This window comes from Anser cygnoides, chromosome 6 (genome assembly GCF_040182565.1).
Source record: "Anser cygnoides isolate HZ-2024a breed goose chromosome 6, Taihu_goose_T2T_genome, whole genome shotgun sequence".
NCBI lineage: Eukaryota > Metazoa > Chordata > Aves > Anseriformes > Anatidae > Anser > Anser cygnoides.
The window spans coordinates 18,609,634-18,619,516 of record NC_089878.1 but is presented as its reverse complement, the minus strand read 5'-3'; the positions used below and the strand labels follow the sequence as shown (position 1 = coordinate 18,619,516).

At 36.7% G+C, this 9,883-nt stretch overlaps 1 long non-coding RNA gene across 3 annotated transcripts; it reads left to right on the top strand.

Moving 5' to 3' along the window:
* Positions 1-3,137: 3,137 nt before the first annotated feature.
* Positions 3,138-5,649, top strand: LOC106030025 (uncharacterized). Of its 3 annotated transcripts, none has more exons than XR_007162401.2 (3): positions 3,138-3,248; positions 3,843-3,977; positions 5,407-5,649. It is a non-coding gene; the product is annotated as an uncharacterized lncRNA (long non-coding RNA). The 3 variants fall into 3 exon arrangements; XR_001203493.3 differs by lacking the exon at positions 3,138-3,248 and adding an exon at positions 3,340-3,478; XR_001203494.3 differs by lacking the exon at positions 3,138-3,248 and adding an exon at positions 3,357-3,482.
* The last annotated feature ends 4,234 nt before the right edge of the window (positions 5,650-9,883 follow it).

Here is a 9,883-nt window from a genome sequence, read left to right as displayed (position 1 = left end):
GTGAAACTTAAATTACTGCTTGATTTCCAGTTTCTCACTGCCAGTTTCCTCAAAATTTCCACTTACGTATTTTACAGCTTTACCAGTTTCATTTGAACAGCATTTTATTACATGTTTCCCCTTCCAAAACCTGAACTTCGTGTTCCCAGGATAAAGTTAAATTCTTTTATTTTGAAGTGTTCTATTTATTTGGGATTTTCCAATGAAACTGGATAGAAAAATGTACAAATCTGGGACAAAGTTGAAATTAATTTTTAGCAGATGTTTTAGTCTGGTTTTTCCTCTAACATTTTGACCAAATGTACGTATAGTAAGTAGGATAGCAAAATGCTTAGGGAGGAAGAACATAACAGACCATCAGATCTAACCAATACAAGGAATTTAATTCCCTCAGCAACTACTAAACACAAAAAATACAGCTCATGCCTATTATTTACAAGGCTATCATGGAACTTTCCATTGTCAGTGTGCAGATATGAAAAGGCTTTCTGGCTTTCACTGACAGACTGCTGTACTTAGTAGTGTGCAGGAAGAACATTTCTAGATTGGAGGTATGAGCAAGAGAGCATCAGTGTTTCTCTCCAGGTGAGATAAGATACAGATCACTATGACCCAAAATGCAATCATTATTATTTCTAAAATGTTGCCCAAGACACAGTCAGATAGCAATGAAGGAGTTAAATGACACACTTGGTTTCATTCATAGAAGATTTCTACTTGACTACGATTAAAATCACAGTACAGTTCAGAGATGAGGTCTAGTGTCATTTAGCGATGAGTTGCCCTGCCTGAGTTTCTACGAGAAATAGTCATAATATAATTAATCTGGTGGAACAGCTGGATACACAGACTGCAATTAATTTTGCTCTGAATATTAGAAGTTCCACAGCAGTTGAAAAGAAATGGTATTAGTCAACAGATTTCTGAATTAAGCAGGTTGTGGGCAATAAAGCAAATTATTGTTGATATTGTAAAACTTGTTTAAACCAACGGAATGATTACAGTAAATCTGTATACTTAATAAATATGCATTAGGACTCATTTATGTGTGAGAAAAGGAGATTTTCATTTCAACTTCTAACAAAAGAGGAAAGAGAAGTTCTAAATAAACCATCAGACCACTTATTAAACTGGACAAATGTGGGTTGTTTACTGTTTCATTGCTCAGTATGTAAGTAGCATATCAAAACACAGCATAACAAATATCTGTGCACTGGAAACTTGATTTCTTGATTATCCAGAGATACAGGCAATATCTCTTTAATAGTTTTTTCAGGGAATAGTTCTCCAATAAGAGCTGGACTTCTAAGCAGATGGTCACTGAACAAGAAACAGTTGAACAGTGGCACCCAGAGGTGAAAAGTGTACTGCTTCTAAAGAATTATTCCATTTATTGTAATCTATTTCTCATCTTTTCCTTCTGTCATTCTCAACTTTTCTTTTCCAAGTAACAAATTCCAGAAAAAAAATAAAAAGAAAAAAAAAAGCTGCAATTTGGAAGAACATACTCTAGAGTTTAAAAAAGAAAGCCCCTGCTTTATAACAACTATTACTGTTGGGAACAGATTTTAGAAACACATCTTTCTTACATATTTTTTCTAACAAAGAACAGGATAAAAATAACCACGGAAAAGAGAATATTTTCAGACGCATCTCTTTGGATGGAATTTTGAAGCCACAAAACCATGTATCCTCCCTAAATTCACTAGCTGAATTTATTGTGCAGGATTATAATAAGAGCTTGAAGATCCAAAGACAAAAGTTGGTGGATTTTAGGACTTGGGATCATAATACAACAGAATTATAGTAGACACAAGCTGCCCATATTATCTCAGATGCCTTGACATCAGAGGTTTGGTGAGACCTATTGAGTCATTGTACTAAAAGCACCAGGCTGAGAGCACCCATCTGTGATATATTCCTCATGTTCCTTAGGCAATATCTGTTTTTAGTGTATATATGTATACGCATCTATATACATAAATATATATATGTATAACAATTAAAAAAAGTTTGATTAAATACAAAGAAATGGTGTGGCTACTCAGCATCAGTCCCAGGAAGACCCAACAAAATGAGGCCCACTGAGTTTTGATCAGAAAGGCCCTATCTTTGCAATTATCAATGAGTGCCTGTATCATGCAGCTAGAGCAGGACCCCATAACTGGGCTGAGCTATGCTAAACCACATTCACACCCTAAGGATCTTCCAAATAACCTTCTACTTAAGGCTAGACTAGGCAAGGCTTTTGGCCTCAACAGACAAGACAAAAAGAAACAGGTGTTTGTTTTGCTTGAATTTTAAAGATTTTGAAGAGTTTATTTCTGTAGGTTAAACAGATTGGAAGAGCTGTCCAGAACGTTTGATGCTTTTCCCTAGCAGCAAGTTGTTTTGTCTGTCCTGCCCTTTACACTGATTGCTGTTATTGTTGTTACTACCAATATCATTATTTATTATCATGTAAGGAGCAGCAGTAATGTGATAAGCACAAAACTGAAGTTCATATTTACATATCTGCATCTCCAGCCCATGCAAGAGGAAGGAGTTTCCATAAACTCCAGACAGATGTTTCTAAAAATGTTCCTAAATTCATCTCTATATCCAGTGTCTTCAGGATTGCATTTACACTATTGTCACTCCAGAAACCATCAACTGAGGTTAATTTACAACAGTTTATAGGGCAGGACATTTCTCCACACCTGCTTTTCAACCAGGACTTTAAACAAACATGAAAGCAAAGAAGGAAAAGAATTACAGCTACATACAAATCAACATCTCTCCCCACCCCTCGCCTCCCATCCCACCTTTATTTTCCTGTCTCCTTAGGAAGACCGTGACTATTTGCAGATAATTTTTGTTGCAAAGCTGCAAGGCAGTGTCGCACTTCACGGCTCTGGCACGCCTAGCACGCTGCCATTGAAGTAAGGCTGCAGGGCACAGCTCTGCTGCGCGGAATTAACGGGCGGCAATACCGTTTTCAGTACAGTGATCCCATAATGACCCCTAGCAAACGATCGTATTCTAAGAGTTGTACCGAGCGACGTTAAGTTTATTGCATATTTTATCTCAGCGTGACTGTTACCCATCAATCACCCCGACGGCCGCGGCCGCAGCCGCAGCGCCTCCGCAGCTTCCCCCGGCGCCGAGGAGGGGGCCGGCGGGTGGCGAAGCGGGGCTGGCGGCGCCACCTCGCGGCGGCGACGCGGGGCTGGGGCGGCGGCTGGCGGCGGGGCCGCGGCAGCTGCGGGGTGAGCCGACTGCGGCCGGTACCGGGCAGGGCCCGCGGCACGGGGCTGGGCGGGCGCGGTGCGGGCTGCAGGCCTCAGCAGGCGGCGGCTGAAGTCAGCAGGCTGTCCTGAGGCTCCGGGTGTCACGCTGCCGCGTCGTTACCTGCAGTTTTGCTTCAGATGGCCAGAAAATATTTTAATGACCCTAATGACCATCGTGTCTGTTTCTTCCGTTGGACTTAGCTCCTGCTGTAGGTACAGGGAGGGACTTGGCTGCGTTGTTTTTGCAATTTAGGTTCTAGTTCCCAGAAAACGTCACCCTACAAGTGATCTATTCCTTTTGAAACAAAAGTTACTTAAATGCATGGCTGAAAATATAAAACTTAACAACAATGCTTGGACCACAGTTCCTCTTCCAGGATTGTGCTGTAAAGAAAGAGGTGTAAAAACATGTAATATTTATTGCCAACCAATAAATAAAGGCAACACCTTTTAATTCCATAAAAATACATTCAATGGGGAGGGAAGCATTTTGTGGAGAGGCAGAATAGCAAATCAGTAAGTATTTCCTTCTGCAAAACATGGATTTTTTTTCTGTGTTCTATAAAATCATAGGTGTGTTACGTGGGTGGAGAAAAAAAAAAAAAAAGCATAAGAAATCAAAATATTAATCCTGTCCCTACCAATAAACAACGCTTGGAGAAAAGTCGAAGCAGAAATGAATATTCTTGTTTCAGCATCTGCATGTAGGTAAGTACAGTGCAAGAGATGGGGGTGGCGATTATTTACCCTTCCTCCATTTAATCTCTTAATTTATAGGCATCCCTTTAAAATGGACCGCTTTGTAAAAACCTCTCAAAGGAAAAAGACATTGCCTGAACCCTTCATGCTTTATTTGCAGTACCCGGGCTGATGAGGCATTCTGTCTCACTCCGCCCCCTGCTCCTCATAGCGTTAAATAAAGAGATCTTTTCATATTTAGCTGTAAGTGTTATGCCTCACAGCCCAAACACGCATTTTTCTGTTTTGCAAGCAGTGTAGCTTATTCTGCATGGCTGTGACAATGCAAGAAGAAAACAGATATGTAGCTTTGCATTGGGAGGTTGAACACTAAAAATTACTCTTGTGCGTTTTCCTTTATAATCATATCAACTGCCTTTCTGTGTAGCTAAAAATAGAACGTTTTGAGTGTCTTTTACATACACCCCACATACAAGGTTGCAGCCTTATCCAGAGCTAATGACTAGTCCAAACTTTTAGCACTGTCAATGAGAGATGGAAAGTATTAAGTGTCTGCATATCTCACCGATACTACTATGTGGTAAAGATTTTCAGCAATTCTGGCAAATTAAATAACTGCCAAACAATCTAATCAATGGTCTATTTACCTAACCTAATTTTCCGTCACTCCAGTGGCATACAGAGGAGCTTCCCATGAAGTACAATTCCAGAATAAGCTATCCAGCTTGGCACAGCAGTTGGCAAATTTTCCCCAAAGTATGATGGATTATATCGCCATTTAAAACATTGAATCTTATGTTACTGTAAATGTCATTATTCCTATTGTTGGCTAATGTCATTTAAAGCTTGATCCAGGAAGACATTTAGTTTTCAGTTAGAAACTAAATATTCTTCTGGAAAAAAAACAGTTGATAAAATGGAACTCTGCAAGAGTCTCACACACTGCATGTGCACTGCACGTGAAGAGATCATTTCCATTTCCAACTTCAGTGACTCTACAATTAAAAGGCTACAGAACACTTGAATGAAGTCATTTGCCAGAATTTAACTCCACCACCAGCATATAAGAAAATTAAATGGTATGTTTGGACATATATGAGTTTTATATTAAGTAAGGTAACGATATTTATTTTACAGTTTTTGTAGCTATTTGGAAAACTATATTAAGCAAAGATTATTACATAATGCCTAAAATTTGAATTTGAATCTACATTGGTAGATCCTCAGCCTTTGGACTGTGTACATGTATATAAGTGCATTTATTTAGTGAAATCAAAAGGTAGAATATAGTCTGCTGACCATCTGATTTTAACTAACCAATACACTTATCAAAGTGACAGTATTATTTTCATAGCTGCCTGAATGTAAAAATAAGTTCCATTTGATATATAATGTTTATATTAATCCTTTTAAACATTTGCTGCCTTTCACCCCATAGGTGATTCCCTGTAAAATGTGTCGAGTGATTTATTAAGGTCTGACCCAGCAAAGTGCAGAGAAGGCTCATATCCCACTGGCTTCAGGAGCAATTAAGGGCTTTTCCATGCACCTTCCAGGATCAAGTTCTGAGGATTCGGCAGTTCTCCTGGACTACACTTGTGTTCAGATTTTTGTATGCTAACTTTCTTCGTCATGCTTTCATTTTGCACTGAGGTCAAATAAAAGCTGTATCCAAAACTTTCTTACTGAGGAAAAAAAATCAGTTAAATTAATATGAGTTTGAGCAAGAAAGGAATACAGGCATGAGTAAGAAGTTTGTCACAGCTAGTTTTTATCTGGCAAAGATTACTTGAGATTTTCATTCCAAAAAAAAGTCACAGTCTACACCTGAAAAAATTACAGCTGTTATAGTAAATAATAAATAAAATATAGCAAGAATATTTACATTGTAATGAACAATTTGTAGAACGAAAGCTAACATTCAGCAATTCTACCTGTGTTTCTGTCTTGAGAATTTCACCCTGCCACAAAACAACATGTAAATCAATGGAAAATACTGGGAATTGTAAATCAATAGCAGTTATTTTACTGCTAAAAAGAAAATCCATTATTCTAATTTTCCTTGTTTGCTGTTTGCCCTCACACTCTAGAATGTTCTCTTTTTTTTCTTTGATATTTTAAAAGCTGGTTTTAGGCAGTCTGTGAAGTAACAGTGATCAGGAAAATCCGCAAGGCATTTGAAAGGATTGCATAATCCAAAGGATTTATCTACGTCTGATTGAATTGATTGACTAAGGAAAAGAAAACTTTTTTTTTTTTTTTAAATGCATGCTGCTTTTTAGAACACAATGTAAGAGCATTAAGTATTTTAACAGGTAGTCTAATTTGAACACTAGTAAAAAGACAGCACAGCATTCTTAAATTCAGGAAAAAAAAAATGTTGTTCTTTCAGATGTGTCTTTGCTAACAATTTGGAAGCATCCATTGTATTACTACTGCAGTGTTATTGAGCTAGTTTTATTAAGGCAAATTTATAGCAATGTTAGAAATTAATACCACTCTTATTTCCTCCACTGCCTGGCTTTATTGAATGCCATGGGGCATATTAATCAGTAAAGCCAAGTAGTGCATGAAATAAAAGTATAAATTAACCTGTAACATGAATGTAAAACGGGGCTTAATAAAATAGAAATAAATAACACTTTAATGATAATCAACCCTGCCTGGCTTAGCCAAGCACATAGTGTAATAATGCTAAATACAAAAAAAAAAAAAAAGTATTTAAATAAAGTTTAAATCATGACACAAACTACATAATTTCCAAGGTTAATACTTAATTCACTATATTGTTTAAGCACACGTAAGTTTGTGCAAAAACAACCACCTTTCTGGCCTGAAACTTCACCTAGCAAAAGTCCTGTCAACTTTGGAAGTAGGCCCAAAACACAGTGACTGAGAATGTGAGAAGGATTTCAGAGCATTTCTGCATTCTAAGCATCTGTATAAACAAAAAAGAGATCTTTGCACACTATATTTTGTATACACCCAAAAAGTATCTCCAAATATCAACTAAAACCATAACAGTCTCTTCAAACCTGTTTTACACAGGTGAACTGTACACATTGTGTATAGTGATTTATTAAAGGCTTGACCTTGCAAGTGTGTGAAGTCATATTAACCTGTCCTTAAATTTATGTCGCTTTTTAAAAAAAAAAAAAAAAAGTGTATTCTGGGGTATAATGGAAGGCTTTTTTTTCTGGAGGAAAGTCTCTTCTGTCCAGGGTCCAATAAGATTTGTTCCAAAAAGAATTACTCCCATCACACAGAGTGATACATGCAAGATTTTGCAAAATCAAAGCTAATTTTGTAATCATAAAACAACAGACAGCTCAGCTTCCCTCTACAGTTACTGCAGTTCCAGAGCACAAAGACTTGACTACATTGTCCTCCCTAATAACTACATATATGAAAATACATCTTTGCAAAAACAAGGAAAAAAATGGCCAAAATCCTTATCATAAAACACTGAAGTGTATGCTCCCCCTGCTGGCTCTGCTGCAAAGTCAACTGTGAAACACACCTGCTGTTAAGTGGCTTGCTGCTAACTACGCTGACATAAATATGTTACAACCTTGCTAGAAACACCAAGTAATACGGAGAAAGGTAGGATAAGAAGTACTGCATGCATGGGTGCCACATGTAACAATATAAAAATAATACTAAAGTAAAGTTTTTATAGATCTATATTAGAAATGCAGTGGACTTCATGCATCCCAGTTTTTCTATTATTATGGAGACATACTAATATCAGATACTGCCAACATTTAAAAGATAGGCTGAGCTATGCTTGAGACACTGTTTGGGTGGGCCTGTAATGTTGCAACCAGTATTAATTTAAATTTGTCACATTTGCAAATTGTGTAAAACAGGGTTGCAGACTGGTTACATTCAAAAGAGTACCCAGGGCCCAATAGAAATGGTTAAGGATTTTATTTTGGAGAAATGTAGCAGCACTGAACAGGAGGCAAGCTTAACATTTAGTCCAAGTGAGGTCCCCATACTCTTCACTGATGTCCGCTAGGAGTTCTGTCAGCTAATGAGTTGAACCATCTGTAAGTTTCCTGACAGATGTGGCCAACTCCCGTACTGGGCTGCTACGAATTCTGATGCACCTTTTTTTTTTTTTTTTTTTTTTCCATGAAGCCTTCAAACACATTCCTTTTGACTCCCAAACTACTGCCAATATTTTTTTCCTTTTCATCAGTCATGGCATCAGTTTCAGCTCCAACAGAACATCAGCGGATGTAAAGGAATTACTCAATATCCTCCGGGCTTTTTTTTTCTTCCTTTTTTTCCTAAATCAAAGTTTGTACTTAAAGACTGAATTCTTCTAAGTACGCTGAGTTTAAACTATTACATAGATTTTTTTTTACATTCATAAACTTCAGGGTTTCATTAGATGCACAAGGCTGTCCCAGTTAGAATACCCTAGAAATATATTGTCTCAGTGCTATTACAACAAGACACATTCTACAGTAGCAAAGAAAGTAAATTGTGAAATCTGTATCTTATCCAGTAAATATATGAAAAACAAACTTTAAAGGATCTTTAAAAATGGTTCATAAAAGAATCTTTCAATATTGTACCTGTCATCTGCATAAACCATATCTTTTGGACAGGAACTGAATTTAGAGTGACTTTACCATGATAGCTAAAGAACTGTTGATCCAAATGGACACTTAAACATTAAAAATACTGGTCACTGTGTTTAGATCTCTGAACTCCACTTTACGTTGTTTGAAGGTCTAATATCTTAGAAATTTAACCTCAGTATTGACAGGATTATAGTCATCAGTCCTGAAGATATATGTCATTCTAATTACATTCCAATACAACATTTATGGACAGTTAGCCAATTTAAATCACCAAAAAGAAAAAAAAAAATAAGCTGGAGAGTACCACTTGTTGGTCTCAAAATTCAACAAGGTGTCAAAGGTGCACATCTCATTTTCGACAACTCTCAAGGCTGGGCAACTCATGATAAGTTCTCTGAAAAGCTAAAATGTTATTGAATCAACAGTTATGTAAATTTCAAGACACTGTGCCAACTCTCAGAATATCCCAAATCTAGGATTTATATTTAAGTAAAAGATCAGGAAAGTGTGTGAAAGATGTATTATAAAACCCACAGTTAACAGAAATCAGTTAAGGTCATGCCTGCATTTTAATACATTAAGAGAGATAGGATTTTTCCTTTAGATATTCCCTGCAATATTAAATTGAAACAACTATGTTGCAACAGCACCTTAAAAAATAAAAAAAAAAAAAGTGTACATCTATCACAAACATATTGCCTAAGGAAAGTGGATGAAAAGGAGTGTATGATGAAAATGTGATAGTATATTTCAGCTGGTTACATACAAGGAAACAAAAATGCACTGTGGCTCCCTGAAATTCTTTCATACCTATTAGATTACAATTTATTTTAATAATGGAAGAGTCTTTCATAGGTTAATATTTCAAGCATCTTCTTTTAAATAAATTGCCTGTGTGTTTACATCGGTTGATTAAATCTTCTGGGGGAAAAAAAATCCATTTTCTTTATTCCTTTAGATTAAATACAATCCTGTATTTTTACACCAGTGTAGTGATACACATTAGACTGGAAGTAAGACTGTGACAGCTCTGGTTACTGTGTGCAGCTGTCACTAACACTAGATCTATCTTCACAAATATTATTACAAGTGTGTTCATCTGAGGTGTCCTTATTCACAACAGCTGACCTTCATGGCTATGTCTGACATCTAAAAAGAAAAGTTCTGCTTTACAACCTTCAGTGTGCCTTCAGTTATAAATTACTTGTAGAGTATTAGTAATAATAATTGATTTTAGCAGTAAGTAATAGAGTTATAAACAGCTCCCACTATTTAATGAAAGAAATGCTTCATCTTTGGGTTTTATTTATTAGTATTCAA